The 25,720-nt window shown below is 40.5% G+C and overlaps 1 protein-coding gene across 1 annotated transcript in view; it reads left to right on the top strand.

Annotated features, from left to right (window-relative positions):
- The window catches only part of flrt1a (fibronectin leucine rich transmembrane protein 1a), a 64,530-nt gene that overhangs the window by 30,172 nt on the left and 8,638 nt on the right, over positions 1-25,720 (top strand). The window contains exon 2 of the mRNA XM_017412469.3: positions 13,889-14,143. The gene's annotated coding sequence lies outside the window, so the exon portion shown is untranslated. The remainder of the gene's footprint in view (positions 1-13,888; positions 14,144-25,720) is intronic.

The raw sequence follows: 25,720 nt of genomic DNA, 5'->3' as shown, positions 1-25,720 counted from the left end.
ATGAAAAAGAAATGTTTAGATTAAAATACAATTCCATTTATTGCTATTGTTAAACCTTTAGGGCTCCACGCAAAATGTCAAAATAAATCCACGTCTTAATAGAAACTCTGTTTAATCAGCTGCTGAACAGCCAATCACGCTGGCCCCGCTCATTACTGTCAAGAGCAGAGAGCATGAAAAACATGGAGGACAGATTTAGTGGCCTGGCTCTGGTTCCTTTGGGGTGCATACGTGTTTTTATGGTAAGGGAAACAATTCATCACAGAGCCGTTCATCAGTGGATAATTTTTAATTAATGTTCAAATGTTCAGACCTTTAAACCTCCAACCTCGGTTTGCTAACCTCTCCTGAGAGCTTCCTTCTCACACCGTCCCCTCCTCCTCCTCTGCTTTCCTTTTCCTCTTTGCCCTTAAAGCGTGATTGGTCTATTTACTCATCCACTTTCACTTCAACACCACCACGCTCTGTTTTCACAGCTTCTCTTTTCCTCTCCACTCTATATTCCCTCCATGTTTACATTAGCTTCACTGGCAAGTCCTTGTGGCTCACTCCCTGCCAGTAGATGTGTTTTGGTGAATGCTGATCCCTATTTTCCCCCAGCATTTTATCATCTTAATATCTCTCTCCACCAGCTCATTTCTTTTCTTATATCCTCTTGTTTTATTTCTCTCTCTCTCTCTCTCTCTCTCTCTCTCTCTCTCTCTCTCTCCCTTTTCCCTCTCCTTGGCCCTGCCTTGAATTAGCAACATCAAGGCTGAGAATTAAAAGAAATGGCCGATCAGAGAGAGAGAAGAGGCGAAGGGTGCAATCATAAGGGCTTAAAATGGAGTCGACACGAGCAAATTGGACAGTCTTAGTGGGTCCTAATGTGGCAAAAAAAATATAATGAAGGACGGGGGAAAAAAAAAATAGACTCTGACAGATTGATTGTGAATGAAATTAAAGAGGACAAGGAGGAGAATCATATAGAGTAAATTGAGCATTACATACTGCATTACAGCACCTCTTAATTAACCGTGTAAAAGCTTTCTTATTAGGAGCGTTGCAGGCCTCGGTTAACAAGGAAAGAGAGAACGTGTTCGACGCTCCTTCGAGGGAAAGCTGTGAAAAAGCAAAGCAGTGATTGGGAAAGAGCGAGGACAACTCCTGGATGAAGATAAAGAAAGATCCAAGCCAACTGTTGGTGTGAAATGATCTGTCTTAGTGCGTTTTGTCTCGTTTTTGTCATCCCGCTCGGCGCCGCTCCCCGACACCTGCTGCCAGTGAATCCACATTATGTGCAGCCGCGTTGAAAGTCTGATCACATCGCCGGGTATCTGTCTGCGCGGGAGAAGTGCGCGAGTGTGTCAAATCACTTCAGCTGCAGGTCCTGCACCTTAGCTGTCGATCACTAATAAAGCGCCGCGAGGCCGAAAGGCGTTTAAAAACACACAGACGGGCTCATTTTCGGATCTCTGAGCTTGGAGACGCGGACGCCAAGTTGAGGACGAAGCGTGGCAACGAAAATAGAAGTCGGAACGCCAACGTAGGCGATAAGTTGTGGGCAAATTAGTTTCCGAGGCATGACACGAGAGCATGATTTATTTGTTTCTTCCTCACAGAAAGTTGGGAACATTTATCAACCGCTTATCGCTTCGCTTTCAAGAGCAACTTGAACGCTAAATTACTTGCCTAAATTACGAGTAGGAATTATCGTGCTAACATACAGGTTTCCTTCATTTAGAGGTTTAATTTACCTTAATACGATAGAAAAGAACAATTTCATCCTGGATCTATCAGAGCAATAATGTTCTTATCAGAAAGTGCAGTCACATTTCCTCCTGCGTTACGGCAGCCAGTCCAGCTGGGCGTAAATGTTATTGCATGAGTTCCTGCTGAGTAAAACAGAGGCAACACATTTCCAGATTTTTCTGCACTTAATAAAACTTGTTCTTTGACAAAAAAAGAAGGCTTTTAAAAATGTTATGGAGCCCACATTGGTTTCTCCAACACAGAGAGATCTGCTTTGTGCGCCGCTTGAAGCTTTAGTTTTTCCACTGAGCAGTTTTCAAGGTTTTAATGTACTTTAGACCTTAAAGTCAAACATTCGCTTTGTGAATTATTGTCTTTGTGCAGACAAGCTAAATAAATTCTGCCTCTAGTTCCATCATTTTTCTAAGCGATACTATCCCATCTGAGATAGGGAGAGAATCCAGCTCTCAAAATACTAGTAGTTTCTAAAAGGGATCTGATGGGTGCTGGTTTGTACTTCCACCAAATTGTACGTCCACCTTGTACCAAGCGGTTATCATTTTGTTCAAAGCAGGCACCATTTTGTAATCAGCTTTTGCCAATAAGGTGGTTCACAGTTTTCAGTTTGCACCCATGCACATACCAGCAACACCTTTCATGCACAGTTCAAGCTGTGCTTTATCGCATAGCCAACATTATTAAATAAACACTTATTAAACACAGTACATTAACTCATTTATCCAAGGGCATGTGTATTGGCTCAGTTATGGTACCTAAAAAGCGCATGCCAAGAGATGGCTGGATATAGCCATGGTGATGTGTATTCATTTGCATCTTTCCTGGCAACTAAGAACATATTTATCCTCCTTATGCGGCAAAAGGAGAAACTTCTCCAGCTCCGGCAGTCGGAGTGTGAAAAAGACAAAACAGACTTTCGACAGTGCAGGTGTGTTTAGAACCGGATGCTGATTGTATGAAATACAGAAAAAGCACAACCTAGTCTGCTTGGGTTTTAGGTAAACATGTTTATTATATTATTTGAGGAGCTTATTGCCTGATTTGATTATAGCTGCATTTTCAGATTTCTTCTGTCTTGACACTCGTGGTTATTTACCAAAAAAATAAAATAAATCCTGTGCTACAGCCCCAAATGCCCTGGCCCAACCACATAAATGATACAGTGATAGTATAAAGAAGTTGGTGGAGGTGAGTATAAAGAGACTGTTGGCAAGTGGCTTCTGTACATATTCAAAAATTACTAGCACTTGGACACCAACTCTCTATAAATGATGTTGCGTAAGTCCACATTGACCTGGAACTGATTTGTGAAGATTAATTCCTCTTTTGTGTTTGTCCTTTTAGCTGTGGTTAAGCGACCAGTTGGTAGTGTTGTGCACAAACACCTTCAAATCAGCATGTTTATTGGCGTAGTAAAAATATTTTTAACTCAGCGAGACCTTTTACCTTTGAAATGCCATCAAATTTTACATTCTCTCTGAGAGTGAACGGCTGCTGTAAATTGAGACTTTAAGGGCAAACCTGATTCATTTTATGCAGAGAAGGGACGCGTCCCTTCAAGGGCAGGTTGATGGTGTCTGCTGTGTGGTCAGGCTTCAACACGCACATCTTTGATGAGACCCATTATTGATATAATATTTGCCTTTTCCCCTCGCGTTAAACCTCACTGTAAAAGTTGAAGGTTTTAACCGTGAAAAGTGAAAGCTTGTGCCGGGGATGTGCCTGCTCGCGCGGTTCCACCATGCGCCCTCCCTGGAGCAGGTGGTCCTGATTGCGGGAGCGATGTCAGCTCACTCCGTCCTGCAGCCATGACGTTTATCTAAATCTTGGCCTGCGGGTGACAGGAAGAGACGAGATTCAGGAAAACCCCGGAGACAGTGAGACATTTCTAAGGTTTTTCTCGGACCGTTGTACATGTAAGCACTGCTGAATTACCAGCACAAACATTGTTTCTTTGATTTATTTATGCGCTGGGTTTGTCAGATGATGCTGTGCTTAATTAAATTATAATAGATTTCATTAAAATAGAGCACCAATCACATAGTTCTTTGAAAGTGATTAAAAACAGTCTCCGCTGGGATTGTGCTTTTCAGACTCAGCTTCAGATTTATTTAGCTTTGTAATAAAAGCTGAAAGAAATATGTAAAAAAGAGCCACTTTACTGTGAATTTTGTTATAAAAACACAGTATATATGTGAACACAGCGAATAGTGAAAGACTATGCAATGGCACAACTATTATGCTAATGAAATTTGAACATTTAACAACTTTTTATTGAGAGAAAACATGATAAATGAAAATAAACTAGTACTTGTTGGGAATGTGGATTTATTTAAGAGTCTTTAAGTGGCGAACCATACAACAAACTCTTTTTAGTCTGTGGGAGCTAAACTTTGAACTAGTTTTTGTGAAGGGTGAGTTTCCACCAAATTACTGCTGGATTAGTGGAGTTCAGTGATCAGCAACTATACATATATGTACATATTTAACAACAAATAATATTGTAAAGCCAGTTCCTATCTACTATTGTTAGGGGGGGTTGTCCTCTGTCCTCCTGTTACCCTTCCTGCCCCCAAGCGAGGAGTTGTACAATCTGATGGTATGAGGGACAAAGGAGTTTTTCATTCTGTTAGTCCTGCACTTGGGAAGGAGCAATCTGTCATTGAGCACACTCCTTTGCTTGTTGATGATGGTGTGCAGAAGGTGACTGGCATCGGCCAATAATGTCCAGCATTTTGTCCACAGTTCTCTTCTCTGCCTCCGTCACCATAGAGTCCAGCTTCATGTTGACCACAGGGCCTCTGTCCAACCTGGATGTGCCGCCTCCCCGGCACACCACGTTGTAGAAAAGAACACTGGCAACCATGGAGTGACAGAACATCCACAGGAGTTTCCTGCAGATGTTAAAAGGCCGCATCCTCCTCAGGAAGCACAGCCTGCCCTGACCCTTCATGTACAGGTGGTCAGGTGGTCGGTGTGTATAGTCCAGAGTCCAATTTGCTGTCCTCCACCTCAGCCCCATTGATCAGAACTGGTCTTGGTCTTTGCCTGGCCTTCCCAAAGTCAATAACCAGCTCTTTTGTCTTTGAGGTGTTGAGCTGTAGATGGTTAGCGTGGCACCAGTCAGCAAAGTCCCTCACCAGGCTCCTATACTCCTCCTCTCTATCATCCCTGCATCCGACGATTAAAGCTGCAGTTTTCAAGGTCGACTTTACATTTAAAACCCTTAAAAGTGAACAATGAACAAAACATTGATTTTTATTTTTCCTCCAAACTTTTTCCCACCAATATCCAGACTGAATATACATTAAACCCACACACCTACACACACACACACATGCACACAGAGATCCTATCAGGGCTGAAATGTGCAACTATGTCTTCAGAATTTTAAGTTTATCATCTCACAGGGAATTGCCTAGAGTTTTACAAGAAAGCTATCATAATAAATTTGAATTAAATTAACAGATTGTTTTAAATATAACATAATACAATACTAAACAGGCTAATTAGGCCTAAATCTTTCATCAGTTTATTTATAATAATTATTATTATTTTCCTACATCAAGCCCTCTGCTATGAAAAGTTTTGGTCCCTGAGCAAATTTTATTGGTTTAAAGTTAATCAAGTGATTATAAAATACTGTGTATATCATCATCTGAACACTTTTTTTGAACTCTTGTGCTTATATGAAAAAAAGAATAGTTGTTTGAAAGATTTTAGTCTCCTGACCGAAATGATTACAACTTGTAACTTTATAAAGAAGGCAGTTTACCTCTGCTGCCAGTCAATATGTTAAGAAACATACTAACCTGTAGACGTAAGACTGGGCTTGATTCTCTAATCTGAGTTAGACTGTAAAGAAAACTTCCCAATAAGCTGAGCACTTTGTCCTTTTTTTACCAATAGTTTTGTAGCACGGAAAAATTGAAGACAAGATAAACACAAAAAATTGAAATTCACGTCTTTTAATTATATTTTCAGAGTAGCAAGGTGAGATGGTAAAAACATTAATGTTTTGCAATGACAAAAAGACTTACTATAAATACTGGATCACTGCTTTTTTTAAAATCACAGTGATGGTAAACACGTGTAATAAAGACGTTTTTCGGTTTATCTCGGCAAGCGTGTTGCTGTGATTTCAGGTTTATTCCAGATTGCCCGGTCATGTCGGAGCTGCTGCAGTCCAGATGGGAGACAAAGAGTATTTGTGGACCTGAGTCAGCAGATTTCACACGCGGCAAATCTGCACTAGCAGCTGCAGCAGCTGGTTGTCTAGGACCACACTAAACGTGGCCCGGGGAAGGAGCGGGTGCGCCTGGTGTGGCTGTGATTGACGGCTCTTGTTAAGGGCAGGATTTCTGAGGGGAGAACAGCGGCTCCGTCTTGTCAAGGTCAGCCGGGAGGTGTTTGGCAGGATTCCAATTGGAGATTTCAGCTTGAAAATTGAAGATATGCAAGTCAACCTGTGTGTCAGAGCTGGGAATCAAGAGGTCAGTTAAGTGTCGTAGCAATGATAGAAGGAATTATGGGATGTGGTGACAGCCAGGAGCTTTAGTGCAGGGAGAGATGTTCTCTGGCCGTGTTGGACCACCTTGGAGAGGGTGCTCTGGACTCTTTGGGCCTACCTGTAGCATTATTTTTTAAAAGCACAGACAGCGACTGTAGCCACCATGGAGCCTTTCACCATTCTGCTTTTAACTGTAACTTCAAATTTATTCAAACTAACCTGCAGAGAGAAATGAAAATAGGTTGAACAGCAGCGTTTGGTATGATGCACTGTCTCTGCTGCTGCTGTCTCTTCTGGTGAATTATGACAAACTTCCCCGTTGTTATTATAATGAAACAGTTGTTGTCCTCATAGATCATGTCCTTGTTTACATCTGCTTTTTTTTAAACAAAGCTGAATACGAGTTCCTCTCTCATACAGCTTTTCAGTTTCCCTAGCGTGGCACCTTGTCTCGACTCAGTATGCAGCTCTGCCACATTGGCACCAAAAACAGTTTAATCGCGGCTCGTCTTTTATAACCGGCGATGAGATTCTGGCATTACATATCAGCTGAAGTGCACTATCGGCCCTGCACGCACATATCTGATAACCATTGTTAAAGTTCCACTTCAGTGGCAACTTCAAAAGCAGGGTTTCATCTGCACCTAACATCTGTGTTAAGCATTTATCTGCTTCAGAGGTTTCCAACCTGCGTGGCGCAGCTCCCTTGGTGTGTGTGACACATTTGCAATGGGAGCGCAGAGACATGAAACAAACATCGTGCAGGAGGGAAAAGAGACATTTTTAGGGCCTTCTGGTTAACATCGGCAGCTGTAGTTGCTGCGACTGACATGCAGGTGCCTTAAAAAATAAACGAGTACAACGGGTGTACAAATCCCCCTCATATTTTAGCTTATAATTCACTTAATTTCTGACATGTTTTTACATCGGATTAGGTTTAATCTTTTTAACCATACACATTCAAAACTGCTGGGTTGAAAGCATCTCAGTTTGTGAGTAGTTTTGACTCAACAGGGTTGGTTTATCAGTCTGACCCAGCATACAGTTAAGTATTCTACCTCGAAATTTGGTTAAAATGACTAATTTGTTCAATTAGAGTGACTAGAAAGTTGACTTAAAAAGAACACACACCAAAATCTGGGTTATTAGGTCATTAGCACTAGCTAGCTAATGCTAACTGCTATTAGCATCAACTAGCTAGCACTAAAGAAACCCACAGTGGAGTGCAAACTAAGTTATCAACAAAGCCAACCAGGATTAAATATCTTCATACAAGCTGTCTTCACTGTCTTACTTGTTACATCTTAAAGAATAGGTCTAGTCAGGTTCAATTTGGGCAATGTCTGGTTTAAAATGGCGGACTGAAGGACCGAACTACTGGGTCAAACTTTTTGAACCAACAGGTTTCACCCAGAAATTGAGTTATCAGAATAAACCAATGGTTATTTGTGTGTAATCTTTGGAAAATAAATACATAAATAAACTATACAGCTTTAAAAAGCCTAGAAATTCAAATTTAAGTCTTTAGGTTGATATTTTTAAATATAAGTGAAGGAGAAAAGGGTAAAAAGAAAAAAAAGGGGGCATGTGTGCTCAAATGTATTTTTGTCTAGTCCATCAGAAACCTGATAATTGAGGCTGTGATGATTTTTGTAATTTTCTTAAGAAACCAAGAATTTTGCCTTGTTTAGTGAACAATGATGCCAGCATTGTTGATTGAAAGTAATCTCTTTATTTTGTATATGAGGCATTTTGAAACTTGAAAGAAGGATATTTTACCCCAGCTTTTCTATTTGTTAACTTGTGCATTGTGTTGTTTTATTTACGTCTGATGGTTCCAGTTCATGTCTGTTTTGAGTAAATTGTGTGTTTACTGGACGTTGGGGACTATGGATGAAAAATTAGCCAGTGGCTACATCTGTTCTCTCTTGTGAGATCCAAGTTCCATCTGAGAACTAAACAGTACTAAAACTAATATTTGGGGACATTTTTTACCTGTTCAACCAGAATAAAAAGTGAACTTATTATATATTGGCTTTCCACTACATCCTTCCTTATCACAAACCTGTTAGTAACTTGTAGAATTAAGTTAATCACATTAAGAGAAGAAATTAAATTAGTAAGAAAGACTAACTATAAAGCCGCTTCGCCATGGACAGCTGAGCACGTTTCAACAACAAGGCGGTTCAAAATGTTTTAACTGTAGTTTGTTGTTTTCATTTCACAAGATAATGTTTGTATTCGGTTAATGTCTTTTTGAATAAGTAGTGTCATGTGTGCACTCAGTGCTCACCCATTCGCTCACCTGTGTCACACTTGCTAAACGCAGCCCATTCACTCGCTTGAATTGGCAAAATAACAAACTCTTTCAACATTTAATGAAATCACACACCCTACTTTCTCTAATTATTCTACTAGATATCAATAATAGCATTTCTGCTGGGCACAATAACGGATTTTACTTAAAGATGTCTACAGTCACAATATTACAAATAGAGGTTATAATTTAAGATAGCCACAATTTCCAAGTGTACACACAACACAATGTTGTTTACACAGATTATTATGCGCACACACATCAGTTTACTAAGCGCTTAAAAATTACAACATAGTAGTGAAGTTTTATGTTGAAGCAGCTAAAACATCATCACATAATCTTTGTTTGATTGTTCGGCCGTCTCTGTTCATTGTCCCTGAAGGTTGTTACGTGCCCTCCTGTCACGCAGCTTCCTCTGCTACATTTCCAAAACTGCAAGGAAGACACTCAAAATGCAATTTTTTATTTTTTTGCACACAAAGGTTTTAGATTAAAACAACCACAGGCACCTGGCAGATGAGGCTAGTGGAGCAGCTGCACCCATCCAGCCATCTTCTCCCGCTTATCCGTGGTCGGGTCACGTTTGTTGCAGCTCCAGGAGAGAAACTCAGACCTCCTTTTCCCCAGCGACACTCACCAGCTCCTCCTGGGGGATCCCTAGGTGTTCCCAGGTGAGAACGAGAGAATATAAGAGCCCTGCAGTTAGTTCTGGGTCTGCCCCGTGGTCTCATCTCAGTGGGACATGCCCGAAAATCCTCCAAAGGGAAGCGTCCAGGAGACGTCCTGATCAGATGCCTGAACCACCTCAACTGTTTAGATGAGGAGGAGCAGCAGCTCTACTCCAGGGGTCTCCAATCCTGGTCCTCGAGGGCCACTATCCTGTATGTTTTCCTTGTTTCCCTGCTCCAACACACCTGATTCAGTGGTTAAATCACCTCTTCATGTTCTGCAGAAGCCTGTTAATCACTTATTGATTCAAATCAGGTGTGTTGGAGCAGAGAAACAAGTAAAACCTGCAGGATAGTGGCCCTCCAGGACCAGGATTGGAGACCCCTGCTCTACTCCAAACTCCACCCGGATGACGGAGCTCCTGATCTTATCTTTAAGGCTGATCCTATGAAGGAAGCTCATTTCAGCCGCCTGTATCCAGGATCTTGATCTTTATGATCCAAACCTCATGACCACAGGTGAGGGTTGTAGATGGACCAGTAAATCAAGAGTTTTGCCTTTTGACTCAACTCTTTCTTTCTCCACGACCGATCGAAGCAACATCCTCATTACTGTGGAGGAGGCCCCAATCCATCGATCCATCTCCCGCTCCATCCTATCATCCCTCGTGAACAAGACTCCCAGAGACCTGAACTCCTCCACGTGAGGCAGAGACTCACCTCTAACCCGGAGGGAGCATTTCACCCGTTTCTGGTTGAGAACTTAGAGGAGCTGAGTCTCCTCCCAACCGCTTCACACTCTGCTGCAAAACGTTAAAGCTTTTCAAACGTCTACATCTCATTTTAGAGCTACATTTAGCCGCAGTTGGTGCAAAAAATAAATAAATCAAAAGCAGGATTATCACAGGGATCAAACTCAGATGGTGTGTAGAACAAGAGCTTTCCACTGCAGTAAAGAGCCATGGTTTGGTTGTTGGCACTGTTACATTATAAAACGGTACTACAAGTCTGAGGTTCAGACATTATTACCGTATATTTGTATATTCCTGATTGTGCTCCGCCATGTAATCATAATCAGGAGCCCATGAAAACAGCACTGGATTTATCCGGTACATGTGCAGAACTAAAAGACCTGAAGCAAAGGTTTGAGCATGAAAACACTTTTTAAAATATCAGTAATTCTTTCAGAGAACAACTGAGATGTCAAGTTGTCATCTTAGTTGGTATAATTTTTAATCCGGGGTTCAGAGTACCGAGCTGAAAAGGTTCACAGGAAGCAGTGTGTAAAAAGGTAAACAGTTTTACTGTGAACGGGAGGGGAAACCAGGTAAATGGAGCTCTGTGGGAGGAAACAGGAGCAAAGACAGGAATCCTGATGCATGCAAGCGTGTAAAAATGGGAGGAATGAAGCTGTTTGACTTTCGGCAAGTCTTTGTGAGAGGTTTCAGTTCAAGCTGGATGCAACTTTTGTGCACTAAATGAGGAAACTTTGCTTTTTTCTATTAGGCAAATAAATCTCAAACATTTAAACTCAATTGCCTTCGTAAATATTCACAGAACATAAAGTTATTTACTGACAGAACTTAACAAAATATGTTTTTCTTGACATGGAAATGGCAATACTGGCCCTTCAAGGCCTTTTGTAAACGTTCAGCACACAAAGTCTGAACTGATGGAAATATAGAGGCTGTATTAAAATGTTAACTTCGTTGTGGTTCTGACAAAAACTCAGAAAATAAAATGTAAAAATGTCTCTTAAAGCTCTGATCCCTCTCTCCTTTGGTAAAATACATTTAACCAAAAAATATATAAAATTCACTCTATTATTCATAATTATTACATCAAATATTATATAAACTTATGGGAGTTATGACTCACCAATAATTATGATAATCTGTATACCGCATGTATCTCCTGTTTAGTTGACAGCTTTTATTTTTTATTTTCTTCATCATGCTGCTTCGCCATTTTGGCAACGTGCCACTTGTATTCATTTATTATTTTTAAAAGCAGAATGTCTTATTCCACTCATGGCTGCGACATCTTTAATAAACTCTCGTTCCTCCTGTTGATACTGACTGAAATGTTCGGGTTGTCCCTTTTTTTCCTGTGGTCCCACTCAATATACCAACAAAACTTCTCAAAGCACAGACATTGTTCTGCTATAAACTTTTGTATTTAGTGTAAAATTGTGAAATTCTTAAATGTATATACTCTGAACCAGACAGTTCAGTGTATTTTTAAATTATATAGAAACCATTCCATCCCCTATATAAATATATAGGCATTTACCATGCAATTCAAACACCCCAACCTCAAAAATATATATATATTTGTCATCAACCTAATTTTTTAATTTACTTTTTGACACCTAATTTCAACCATTTCCAGGCTGACACCATATGATGCCACTTTTAAAAGCATTTCAGGTATTAATGTGTATTTTTTCCCCTAGCTTCACCTTAGATGTAATTTGGACTTTATACGAGCTGAGAATATTGTCGGCGCCAAAGTTACGTCTGCTCTGCTGAACAGAGAATTGGATTAATTGTGATAACGATTTCAAAATGACCTCCAGCCTCTTTTTTGCTTCTGCTTTGCAGAAATAAAAGTTATAGAAAGAAAAAAAACAACCAAAAAAAAACCCAAAACCATTTCAGTCATCTGATGTGTTATTCATTATGCATTTAAGTTGGAATCAAAGTATTCCTGTGAAAACTGCCTGTGAGTCCATGAATCACTCGCAAACAGAGAGTGTTAATAATTAATTTGGTGTTTTTGTTGTGGTGCCAGTTTGGAAGGCATTGTTTGCGCCGTCACATTTTGCCAGACTGAAGGAACCGCTTTGGCTGCTGCCACGTTCTTTGGAGGGAAATGCTGACGTCAACTAGTTATCCACTGGATGATGTTCCCTTCACGACCTTTTAGGTTGTGGTTGTATCGCGGCAAATTTAGAAAACCACCTTTAGTGAGAAGGCGCCGCTCATTCGTTTTTTTCCTGCTTGTTATAGACGCTCTCCTGCATCCTCACCAGGCTATAAATCCAGGCTCTCTTAACCCTCCTGAACCCTCCTGAATCCCTCGAAAGAGAGAGAGACGAAGAGAGGTAGAGAAGCTCTTATGACTTTAGGTCAATTTGACCCGAAGGCCACGGGAGGATTAAGGACAAAACACGCAGGCTTCAAAAATGTCACCTGCATTGTTTTCCGTTATGACACCTCATAGCAGCAGCTGAAGCTCTCTGCTGCGGCCACTGTTCTACTTTGAAGCTTGAAACAATACCTTTTTTATGTGCACTCTCCCACCCTCCCTGCTCAGACAGCCTGGTTCCCGCAGCAGCTCTTCATTTATGCAGGCAGACATCTGGAATATCTTCTGCCTCGCAAAAGTGCAGCTCAAGTAAAAGCGAGCGGGTCACTCGATAAAAAAGGGAAGGGAAACATCACGTCCTAGTTTTAGGGTTTAAATCAGATGATTAGATGAGCCTTGGTTTCCTGACAGGTAGTTTAGTCATGCTGACTCAAAGGCAGATGGCGTGCTGCTACGTGTCTCATCAGCTTCACTTCTGAGATTAACACAATCAGCATCGGCGTGAAAGCTCTGAGACGGAGGTGGACGGGGCGGCTGCACAAAGTTTTAGGAGCTCTGGGGAAAACAAAAGGGAAAACTGATAATTGGGAGCTTCAGAAGTCGTTAAATTTGATCTTTTTTTTTTTTTTTACAACAGAAAAGAGGTATGTTGAAGGATATGCAGGGAGGAGCTTTTATCACCCTTTCATTTTTGGTAGCGAGCGATAATGATTTTTAATCTGATTCAAGATGGCCGCCATGGCTAATTAATCTCAGCAAACACTATGACTAGAACTCAGTTTTACAGATACCGAGCTAATATTTGTTGTGCTAGTAGCTCAGAGTCATTTACAACGCATAGTTCAAGTTCTAAACATTGTCTGACATATTTGCTTAAAACGCTGGCACCAGCCCTGTTGGCCTGTTAGCGAAATATTTCAACAACCAGCGGACAGATTTAAATGAAACTCTCGGAAAGTAATCATTGGATGAACATCTACAACTGATTAATGTTTGGAGTCCATCCAATTTAAGATGACCGCTACAGCTAACTGACCTAAGTAAATGAAAAAATGGCGACAATTCAGTCATTTTTATAGATGGTGAGCTAAAACTAGAAATGAGTCTTTAACAACACATATTCTGAGGACTAACAAACTGCAAGCGATCTAGACATTGCACATGACACAAAAGACTATAATTCTGCCGTTTTGCGACATAAGATGATCTCAGTTTGAAACTGTAGCAATTTACAATCATTTAATGAATGTTTGGCCTTTAGCTAATTCTTGGATTTGTCTTAAGAGTCAAATGAAATGAGCTGTTTGAGAGTCCCACTCCTTGCCAAAACATGCCGTTACTGTAACAAAACTTTAATATCTGAAAAACCAACCAAGACTGGATGACGAAAGTCATAAAAATAGATGCTGAATGAAAGTGACAACATGAGACAGAGTCGCGCGGATTTGTAATCAGGTTACAGTTTCATCAGAAAAGTGCCATCCTGACACTTGATTGACACCGATATTCACATGTGATCCCGTCTGATTTTTCTGTCACTCCCTTTCTCCACAGGGAGCAGATCTGGAGTCAGAAGTGACAACTAATCTGCATCAAAGCTGAAAACTCTGATGAAAGCGCCGGCTCTATAAAAAGTGAGAGCGCACTCCTACGCGCCGCCATCCGCCTCGGCTTCCGGATAGTTTTGCCGACGGAATCTTGACGAGAGCCTGAGAGGACGCCGGTTTTGGACTTTGAAGGAGACTTGTTGGGGAGAATAGAGCAGATGGTGTGGCATCACCTCCTTCCCTGTCAGCCCCACTTCAAAAAGTAAGCTTGTTTCTGTGTCTTTCTCTTTATTCTTATCAATAAAAATACACCGAAGTACATACGTACTGTTCATGCATTTTTCAAAAATGAAAACCTGGCATCACAGGTCGGCTAATTTTCAGTGACGCAAGGCAAGATAAAACAGAAATAAGCTCATATTAATTATATGACTCATGAGCTGTGAGAAGTCAGGATCCCAGTGGTGACAACAGGGGGTTTTGGGTGACTGGAGTTTTTCGTGAAAAGACAAAAGAAGTCAATGAAAATGTTGGTTTTCGAAGACAGTATGAGATTGATTGAGGTCAGTTTAAGTAAGACCTCTGTGAAAGGGATCCAAAGTCATTGTAACAACAAAAACAAACCTGCCTAAAACCTCCTGCATGAGGAAACTCAGCCGAGATCAGAGGGAGGAGGGGACCCAACACTGGAGAAAGACACTTAAATACACGCTTCAGATCTTTTCAAGTGTGGTTATGAACAATTAATATCCTACCTGTTGCAGATAACCAATTGAAAGACCTCAACTTGAAACAAAAAAATAGTTTCATTTTGACAGGATTAACAAGCTAACAGCTAGTCTGAGCCAAGACTAAAATGTCACGGTTTGTGGTTTTTGTTACTTTTCTGATTCACTTGCTAAATGAGAATGTTTTCAGTGATTTAATTCATTTTTCTGCCAGGGTTCCTGTTTCTTCGCCATCAGTGTTTTTGTTACTTGTTTAACGTGGCATTTTTAGGTTTTTGTGTTCATGTTCCTGACTGTTGTTTTCCCTCAGCTTGTGATGCCTCTCATACACAACTGTCAGCCATTTGTAATCAACCTCCCTGCCTCCGTTCAGTAATCGCCCCTCCCAGGAGATTTTGTCGAGATACGTGAACGTAAGTCCTGGTTCCTCGTGTCCAGGCTTCTGTTTCAATCCCGGGTTTTTGTCAGTCCCAGATTTTTTTGTCAACACTTTCCTGTTTGTGTTTTCGTTAATAACATATTTTTTTCAACTTCATCCTGCCTGTCGGTACTTTTGGGTCCTCACCAACTACTAAACATTATGAGTGGACTGCTTCCGTCCTGAAACAACTCCAGTTTCAAAAATTTCATGATGGTTTGTGCGAATGCTGTTTTAGAAACCTTTCACTATCATTATTTTCACTTTACACATTTGTTTACATTAAATTATATGGCTATTTCTAAAGCAGGTTTCTGCCATTTTAAAACATCAATTGCAGAAATTTTATAGCAATTCACAAGCTTCAGTTTTACATGAGGAAGTTATTCTGGCAGAAATATTATGATATTCCTGATGAAAGTGCTTCAGGCTTCCCCTGAAGTGCTACTGCGAACTGCTGCTGTCGCTATTTGCTTCTGCAAAAAAAACCTAAACCTTCATTTGTATTACAAAATTGGTGACGGTGTAAAAGTTGACAAAGTAGTGTTCGCATGAAATATAATTTTTTGGAGACTGGAGTTGTTTTAGGACTGCAACAATCCACTTTGGCCTTGGCCCCCTCCAAACTAGCAATTAGCTCATCAATCCTGTCAAAAAGGATGCAGGTAAGATAGTAATCATTCAAATCCTATCCGCAGAACCCCACTTTAAAACATCTGAAATATCCTTTAAATTGATTAGGATCCAGTATTACAAATTATTAAGGCTTATCAATTTGTTTCAGGAATATTGTGTCTAATACTATTAGAAAATGATCAAATTTTACATTGTTTATTTAGTTATTTTATCAATTTATCAGGTTGTATCTGTTTGATTTAGTTTAAGTAAAATGAGGCCCAATGGTATTTTAACATAAGTTTATAACAAATGTGTAAAAAGGTAAGCTGAATTTTAAAAATGCAACTTTTGTTCACTTTACCCGCTTCTCCATTCCGGGTCGCGGGGAGCTGGTGTCTATCTCCAGCAGTCACTGTGCGAGAGGCGGGGGACACCCTGGACAGGTAATAAAATCAATTAAAACAGTACAAATAATAAAAAGAATCATAAAAACCAACAACTCAAACTGAGTTAAAAGCTAAAGAGAAATGAGTTTTAGGAGAGGATTTAAAAACAGGAAGTGAGTCGGCCTGCCTGATGTGCAAAGAGCAGCTGGTGCCACAGTTTGGGGACAGCGACTGAAAACTCCTCGGTTGGTCCTCAGCCTCCTCTTCGACTTCGGGACCACCAACAGGAGCTGCTCCTCCAACCTGAGAGGGGGCGTGAGGGAACTGGAGCAGGTGGTGCGGGGCGACACCATGAAGACGTTTAAAAGCAAACGAAAGAAGTTTAAAATCAATACGGAAACGGACTGGAAGCCAACGCAGTGACGCTAAATCAGGGGTAATGTGCTCTTGTTTCCTGGTACCTGTTAAAAGATGGGCAGCAGATGAAGTGGAGTAAGTAACCACTGGCTCAGCCTGAGATGGAGTGCACTGCAGTAATCTAAACGAGTGGAGATAAAAGCACGGATTAAAATCTCAAAGTGACGCCGTGAAAGAAATGGTCTGACCTTGGCCACCTTGTAGAATCCGACATTGCGAGAAACTGTGCCGAGCACAGATTGAAGATCTGCGTGTCCTCTTTAAAACCTCCCCGCAAACGGCGTCTGAACTCAACAGTCCCAGATTTGTCTCCCGTGCAGTCTTCAACACAGTGGAAGGACTTGAAAGGTTACAAATATTTGGACATGTAGGAGAGATCACGCCTCTCACAGTGAGGAGAGGTTGCAGGAACACCTCAAAATCAGAGGGGGATGAGCTGCGAATATAACGTCGAGCTTGAAGGTATCTGAAAAAATGATGTTTAAAGAAAAGACAATTTAATTACTGGCTTTATAAGCAAAAATACAAATCTCTCCAGGTTTTAACACTTAACCTAGCGCATTAAAAGAAAATGTTATTCAACGAAGATGGAGGAAAAATATGAATCCCTGCATGTTTGCAGCCAAAATGGCGTCCCAGATTGTAAAATAGGCGTCCACTCTCACATTCTTACATTACATACATGTAGCTAGTAGAAAAGTGAGGAGGTGAGTATAATAACTTGAAATGTCTCTTTAATGATACATATATATATATATTCGTGACTACAAAGATGAAGGTTTTCACAGGACTAAAATCTTGAAACTGAGACATAGATGTAATTGTTATAAATGAGGAAGCCAAACTCAGGCTAATTTAACCCAAGATTTAGATGTGACTTTAAAAAGGGTCTGACTCATTTTTATGAATTGCACAAAATGCTTGAAAATGACAGGAAATTGTCTCTGGCTGACGTTTTGTGTCTTTACATAGGGTAAATTCATGAGAATTCAAAGCTGCAGCATAACTCAAACCAAAGCAGCACGTTTACTGTTGCTCTTCCTCAAATGGTGGCAGTAATTAAATCCAGCTTAAATGAATCCATTAACAAAACTAACACTTATCAACAGTTAAATAGTGAGCAATAAAGCTCCATTATCCCCCCTTATTTTCTCTTTTTATTAGGCAGGAGGCCAAAGAAGGCGATCGGTAAAGGTTTCTCTAAAAGCCAGCACTTTGTGTCGCTGCACCAGAACTTTCGGACTCCTCCACACGAAGCCAAAATCCACTTATCGGAGACAAATATTACACCCTTCACGTTGTGTGAGAGTATTTAAAATAACTGCATTGCGTTGATTCTATATAATCAGATTCAGCCTCTAAATCAGGAGACATTTCCAGTGTTTTCTGTTGTAAACCCTTTTTTTTTTTTTTTTTACCAGATATCAATCATAGGCACTTAGGTCCACTGGAGCCAGAGAAGGGCGAAGTTTAGTTCGGAAAACCAGAGTGAAGTCGCTCACAGTAACTTCTTCGTGAGACCAGAACCCTTCCACAGCAGATATTTCATGCAGCAGAAACCCACACACTCGGAGAAGTCTTGTCCGGGCGTACACAGAATCTTTTCTGGGCCTCGGGGGCGGTTTGTTTTTTTATTTCTCAAGTGATTTCTTCGTACAGCGAGTGATAAACTCATGCAGTTTCAAATGCAACAACGAAATATAGTATTTACAGGAAAAGGCCTGCTGACATACCATACACTGTTGGTCTTTAAAACACAACCGGGAGTTAAGCTAACAAGAAATTGTTCAATATGTTTCATAGCTTTTTAAGTAGTCACAGTTCGGAGCTGGGCGTTAATGTTTTTAGACCATTTTTGTGTCTGTCAGCGAAACATCTCATAAACCAGTGGATGGATTTTACTGAAACTCTTCAACTGACTGATGGTTGGAGTCGGCCTGATTCAAGATGGCTGACACCTTTATCGATACAAAAATGGCTGCAACTCAGCCAGTTTTGCAGATATTGAGCTAAAATCTTGTGTGGTAGTAGCTGAGAGTCAATCACAACAGATGCGCTGAGCAGTATTGCTCAAAATCTCCCATAATGTTCTTTTTTTTCTTCAAGGTTTGACCAAAATGGCGATAAATCCACATTTTCTCAAATGCTGCGAGTGAAATGCAGGAGCCTCTAACTTTATAAACTGTCTTGTTGTTGTTGTAATTTAATTAGAGAAAGAAATAAGAAAAGTGAACTTTACATTTATTTATTTCGTTATGCACTCAAAAGAAACACTAGTGTGTGTTTTCCTTTGCCAACAAACGGAGGAAAAGCTGTGCAGACACAAAGAAAAGGAAAGACAGAAGGAGCTGCTGCAATATAAAAAATGATTTTAAGTTACAAAAGAAAGTTGGAAAACGTTCCGAAGTTTATTTCCATGATGTCATTTATTGGCCTTATGAATGTGACAGGCGGAGCTAAATAAAACTTGGTCTTAGTCAGCTGCTTTATTATCCCCACAAGCCTCACACGTAAGTGGAGAAATAAAAAAAAAGCCCAAAATCTGTGACTGAAAATCAGAGCTTTATTTTTATTTGTTTTAACCACTGGAGACTTTAAATCCATCCTCAGACAATCAGCTTGTGTCTGTATTGATGTTCGGGGTTAGAGTGCGTTTGATTTTGGGACAATAAAAAAAAAAAAAAAAAAAAGCTCAGATAATCCAAATCTCCGAGGCAGAGGAGTACATTGTGCTGGAAAATAACAAGAAAAGATCACCAAACCAGCATGTAATGGAGAATAAAATGGCGTTATTCATCTCATGTCTGGGTCACGGTTTATATGAAGGAGGCGGATGTGGATTTTATTTCAAACGGCTGTTCTGACTGAGGGCCAATTACACTGAACACATGAACGTTCACAGTGGGAAAAACCAGTTAGGCTGAAACATTTTCTCTTGATTTCACCTCCACATCAGCAGACAGGTGTATTGTACATGTTTGAGCCTTATTGTGCTTTAAATATGTTCCCCACAGAGACTGCTTGTCTTCAGTATACGGCTCCAAGTGAGCCGAGCTCGACATGTAATGTAGTTATATACCTTGAGTTACTCTTTCTTTTTTTCTCCGAAGAGTTACCTGAAAAAGCCTGATCTGCGCATTCGGGGAGCTGTAATGTGGTAAGCGGAAGGTTTTACAACAAAGAAGAAAAGAAAGAAGCAGCCAAAGCTATTCTGAGTCACACATAATCTCTCGGAGAGAACTCAATTAGCAATTAGTCCGCTATAGGTTAACGCAGATTGACGGCCTAAACGATGTCTGAGTTTGCTGCTAAAATTACTGGAAATTTCAAAATAAAAAAAAAAGGTCTGATAATGATTATGAGTATTGTTACAGAATCATTTTTGCTTAGCAATTCTAATCTTGATGTTAAATAAAACTTCACCCATAAAAAAGTAAAATTCATAAATAAATAGAGACTAATTAAAACATGCAATGTCTGGTCGCTGTTTGATTTTTTTCCCCTCTGATTTTACATTTATATAACTCTAAAATTACGGATGTATGTGTTTTCTGGGGCTGTAGTGAAGTAAAACAGGAGTTCAGATGTTTTGAAGTGTGGTTCTGTGGAGAGATTATGAACCACTATTATCTTACCTGTTGCAGATGGCTCTTTGAATGACCTCAGTTTGGAGAAAAGGAGCACAATCCTGACCGGACCGACGAGCTAACAGCTAGTCTGAACGAGGCCAACGTCAAAGTAGACTGCTGCTGTCCTAAAACAGCTCCTATCTGAAAAGAGTCATAGCAGCTCATGCTTTATAAACCATTACAATCCTGTCAATTCAGCATTACCCGCTTAATTAGATAGAAATATGTGGCTATTTGCAAATGGAAATAGCAGCAGAAGCAACTAGCTGTAGCACTTCTGAATGATAATATGACATTTTTGAAATTGGCATTACCACCTGTGTGTATTTGTTTGTCCATTATGTTGGAAAAAACATCTCATGAACCTCTAAACGGATTTTAAGGAAACTTGGAAAAATATTTATTGGATGTTCTTCTACAACAGAATAACTTTTGCAGCCAGCTTAATTTAAGACGGACATCACAGCTAATCAGCCTTAAAAAATGCGTTGATAATGCAGTGGATTTTACAGATATAGAGCTAAAGCTGTTCGTAGCTGAGAGTCATTCCCAACACACTCTTAGAGCTAACAGATCACATGAGATTTCCTAATCGCACATAAAGGTTTGACCCAAAAAAAAAAAAATCCAATATTTTTTTAAGATCAGATGATCTTTAAAACTCTCTTTCTTTAATTTTAAGACAACCACAACCCAGTCTGCTCTTGGTGTTGCTCAGATTAGCTCGTCTATCCAGTAGAGGTCATTCAAAGACCTATTGTCAGAGCCTCAAGCTGCTTTTACATAAATTTGGTTCAATTTTCCCGTCACACAAACACAGTGAAGACTGCAAGAAACGTTTCAGATTTTCTTTTTTAGCTTTTATTTGCCATTTAAATAAAGACAACTATAGAAGATTTATAACTAGCAAAGAGTAAAATAGAGTTTTTAAATAGCTAAAATGACTAAACTTGCAAAGAGGTTTCTTAAATATGCAAATTTTCACACAAATATGCTTTAAAAAGGGACAGTCCTTCAGTCACCAGGGCTCAACTCGTACGGGAAAGTTCACCCCACACCAGCAGGGGGAGATAATTATGGAATGCCGGCCAAGCAGTTAGTCTTAACTATATGGCGAAGGTCAGCGCCAGGTTTCCAGACCAGCGAACCAGGAAGTGGAGTCGTCAGTACGTCTTAGTTGCATATCAGCTTTACGATCCTTTATCAGGTGCTGTACAAAAACACACCGTACGGGGACAAATGAGGGGCCCGATCGTTGCCCAAATAAACTGATTAATAGCCACAGACTCAGAAGAAATGACCGCATTCCTTTAGCTGAAGTATTGTGTGACTCAAAAGCCGGCACACCTACACCTCGTCACAGGCCATCCAGAGAGGAGCGGAACCAGTGGGCGTTTCCTCGCTCTCTCCAGGAGCGCACCCTGATCCTAGGTGTCCAGCTCAAATAGGCACCGGACACCCCCACCCACCACCACCGCCATCACCATCGCCAATGTACAGCAGTCATGAAGCTCAGACATTTTAAATTCACAGCAAATCACAGCAAGACAGGTAAATACAAAATAAATACAAAGATCACATTAATTAAAAAGAAGCACTGCAAACCAAACCCAAAATGAGACATAAAAACCACACCACAAATGTCTGTGACACTATCTACAACGAGTAATATACTAGTTGTTCATACCCTTTCCACAGAACCCCTACTTCCAAAGATCTGAACGATCGCTTTAAGTTTACTGATCACGTTATTTCAGCAGTTCTGAGTTTTATTTGTCGAGACACGTTCAGTTGTTCATACTTGTTAGGCCTCCGATACAGCTGCGAGGGGTAACCAAACAGGAAAAATGTTATAGATAAGATGGGTTTTTTTGTTTGTTTTTGTGTTTTTAGCTGTGATTTTTTTTTTCTGAGTAATTTTCACCCCGAAGCTGCGCCTTTTATTTTGTGACTTTACCTCCCACAGTCTTGTGTTTATACTCGTCAGGGTTGAATTCAAATCTAAGCAATTAAGCTAACCAGCCTCCCTCTTTCTGTCTCCTGCAGAAAAAAAAAGAAAGAAAGAAAGAAAGAAAGAAAGAAAGGAAAAAAAAAAGAAAAGAAATCCAATCAGAGCTGTTGTTGAAGCGTAACAACCGCAGGCAGACTCCTTGACTTTAAGGAAGCAGATAAATTCACCTTTATGGGTCCCATTTGGAATCATCAAGCACATTTTCTCAAAACGAAGGAGTTAGCTCTCCTTTGGATTAAACTGTTTCCTCTATTTTATGTTGCAGCAGCATTAAGAGCAAAGCAAATGAACGTGGAAGCCAAAGAGGTCTTGATCAAAGTGTAAAATATGACCACAGACACCGTTTGACACATCTGAGGTTTATTTACCAGCTACTCTTCTGAGCTCACGCTGTCCCAGTGGATCATGCAGATCTCCCTCCAAAAAGTAAAAAAAAAAAGCCAGTTTTTTTGTAACTCAGCTGAATATTATCAGCTGAATTAAAACAGGTTGTTGTTGTCAGAGCAGCCGCTTAGCTGCTCAAAAATACAAACAATTAAGGTCAGTTTATGTCAGGAAAATACTTAAGTGGGAGTCAGAGTTTAAAAAGTAAAGTCTACATCCACGTTCTGGGATTAAACACTGTTTTTCTTCAGGTATTAAAGGTGAGCCATTACCTCTTCAATCTGGTCAGAAATAATTGTTGTTTCTCCAAACTTTGGTCGTGTGCTGAAATGGTTAAAAACTGGGAGGAAATTGGAAAAGATGTCAAAGAGAAAAACATCCAGAGTAGTACAAATGGGTCCTGAGGTTGTTGAAAGAGCTATCTGCAACAGGTAAGATGTTAATTGTTCGTAACCTTTCCCAGAGCTCCATTTGAAAGAAACCTGAACTATCACTTTGTGCTCTGAAAATATTTCTTTATGTTCATAATAACAATAATAGATAGGCACAGAAATCATCTTACCTCAATAAGACCTTAATCGCGCTTCTGTTGTAAAAACAGTGAAAGAGTTCACAACTGTGTTTAAATTTTCACGTAAAAGAAAAATTTATTACAAAAAGACCGTTTTTTTACGACTTGTCAGGTTTAGTTTTATGACTCTGCGACTCATGACAGTGTTTATGAGGCTTTATCCCCCCCCGTTTTACCTGGCCCGCTTCTGTCAGCCAAACGGTTCGACGATGGCTCAGTCAGAACGAACGGCAAACCACCGCCGAGGCAGCTGATGCAATCTCCCATCAACCCCGCTATCAGCTAAGCGTTGACGGAAAAGACAGAGATAATGCTGGTGTTTGAAAAAAAAAAAAAAAAAGTGGGATGTTTACCATCCTTAATTTGGTCTGATGAGAAATCTTCAGGCGTGGTTTATATTTAGCGCTCAGACGATCAAAGCAGAGCTGATGGGAGTGTGATTTATTTCAGGGTCTTTGGATCCAAACCAGAGTATTGTCAGTTCACGTCGTGACGTGCCAACTTGTGTATTTCACAGAGGCGGAAGAGCGTATGTGTTTGAGCAGCTTTTGCGGTTTGTTGGATTGGTTTAAAGATGGCATATTTATTGATGAACTTCGGGTCGGATCCAGTTCCGTAAAACCCCTGAGAAACCTGCTGGATTACACTATCGATCACGGTTAGGTTGCAGCGCATCACGAACGCCTCCCCTCACCCTCTAAACCCTGTCAACTCACGTTAGGGGTTTTGGTCCCGGCTTTGCAAACAACGCAGGAGCACGTTGCTGCGAGGACATGCCGCCCTCTTCGTAACGCCGGAAGGATTTCGCTGCAATCTTTCTATCCTGAAGAAAAGAACACCGAGCAGAAAGATTTCAGGGAGAGCAGGGAATAAGACTGGTGCCGCAGCGGCGCCTATTGAGCTGCTGTAAAGATAAAACACGTTATAGTGCTGTAACTCTATATATCTAGTGACTTCAGGGTCCTTTGAGCTGCACAGCCACCAACAAACACCCCCACCCCCAAGGTGAATCTCAAACTGGAAGTTATGTAAAGCTCCGTGAAAACTGCTGTAAAAATTTCTATTATTTCAGGGAAACAAATGTCAAATCTTTATAATAAAAAAGTGAACTCCGAGGGAAATATTTATTTATATCTTCCTTAGTTTTTCAGCAATTAGATGCAAACATCCAAGGACTGGGAAAGTGCCTCCACAGTCATAAACACCCTGCCGCTTAATGAAAGTTTAGACCTATTTTTTAGCCAAAAGTTTCCGTTTTAGACCCAAGTTTGTGCTGTAGAGCTATTGTCGGTTTCCTGGTTTTCGCTGAAAGAAATCACCGTGTCCATGTGGCTGGGATTTGCACAGAATTGAAGCGCAAGTCACCTCCATTCCTGAAAAAAAAAACCTTTAGCGGAGCAGAAGTTTGAGGTGTGGAAATGCGTGCCGCTTCCAGTCCTGCTTGGTGTAGCTCACCTATGACCGCGGTTTCCACTTTGCAATCCTTTCAAAATAAAACTGCAATGGCAGAAACAAGGGAGGGCAGCTGTGACAGTCACATGCTTTCTAGTTCACAGCTGCATCCTGATGTGATGCAGGGTGCAATCACGGACATACGCTGTAGCGTCGATGTGAGTAAGTGTTCCTGATGGACAGAGTGTGGTGAAGGCGGAAAAGAGACCCTCAGAGAAAAGTAGCAAAATTCCTGCAAACCAGCCATGTTCGAATAGGTGGTGTAGGTCGTGGAGAAGGTAGCGGGGGTCATCATTCACTGTGAAGGGGGCCTTATGTGTGAATAAAACAAAAAAGAAAAACAGGAGTTAAATAATATGGGAGCAAATCCATTACTTCCTGTTATCCAATCTGCCGTCCTGCCTTATTCAAACTGCATGTTTTCAGAAAGGGACAGACGATAGAGATTTAATAGCACTGTAAGGCTTTGGAACATGCAATAATTCATTATTAAGATTTATTAAGAACCACTAACACTGGAACACTGGAGCAGCATTAATGTTGCCACAAACATTATAACCGTTACGTATAATTTACCATAAAGATTTATTTTTCAATTTGATTGAAGCTTTTAAAGTAAAATAATCTTTTTTTTTATGTTATAAGGAAAAAAACCTTTTCCTACTTCCATATTTGAAATCTCTGAACAATACGGCGCAGTTCTGCAGCACACTACATCATTACAAGAAATATTACATGCGCACAAATAAAACCCTGCAATCTCTATGATTAATGAAAATGACTGGGCCATGCTTTCCGCCCCTCTTGTTCCTATCTCTGATCTCCCGCTTTATCTCCGTCATCACTCTGCCCATCATGTTTTGCATCATCCTTTCCCACATATGAAGGCCGTAAATCGAAAATGGGATGCGTGGACGTCCTACGGAAGATAAGCCGTGGGCCGCAATTATCTGTGTGTTGTTTTTTTTCTGCTTCTTCTTCTTCTTGCCATCAGTGAAGCGGATTTCCTGATACATCAGCAGCTCCTTTGGCGATCTAAAATCCACTTTTCCAGATTTCGCAGCTCTATCCTTCTGTGAGGGTCTTAGTGAGGAGATGGGATTCGAAGGTCCTGCTGAAAGCCGCTCTCTGTCACTCTCCCTCCATCCGTGTCTGTTTTTTATGTAAATTGATCCGGCCTTGGGTTCCAGTACTAGATTGGCGATGGATGGGGGGGGTTGGCGGG

The sequence above is a fragment of the Kryptolebias marmoratus genome, linkage group LG13 (genome assembly GCF_001649575.2).
Source record: "Kryptolebias marmoratus isolate JLee-2015 linkage group LG13, ASM164957v2, whole genome shotgun sequence".
Classification (NCBI taxonomy): domain Eukaryota; kingdom Metazoa; phylum Chordata; class Actinopteri; order Cyprinodontiformes; family Rivulidae; genus Kryptolebias; species Kryptolebias marmoratus.
This window is presented reverse-complemented; position numbering and strand designations above follow the sequence as displayed.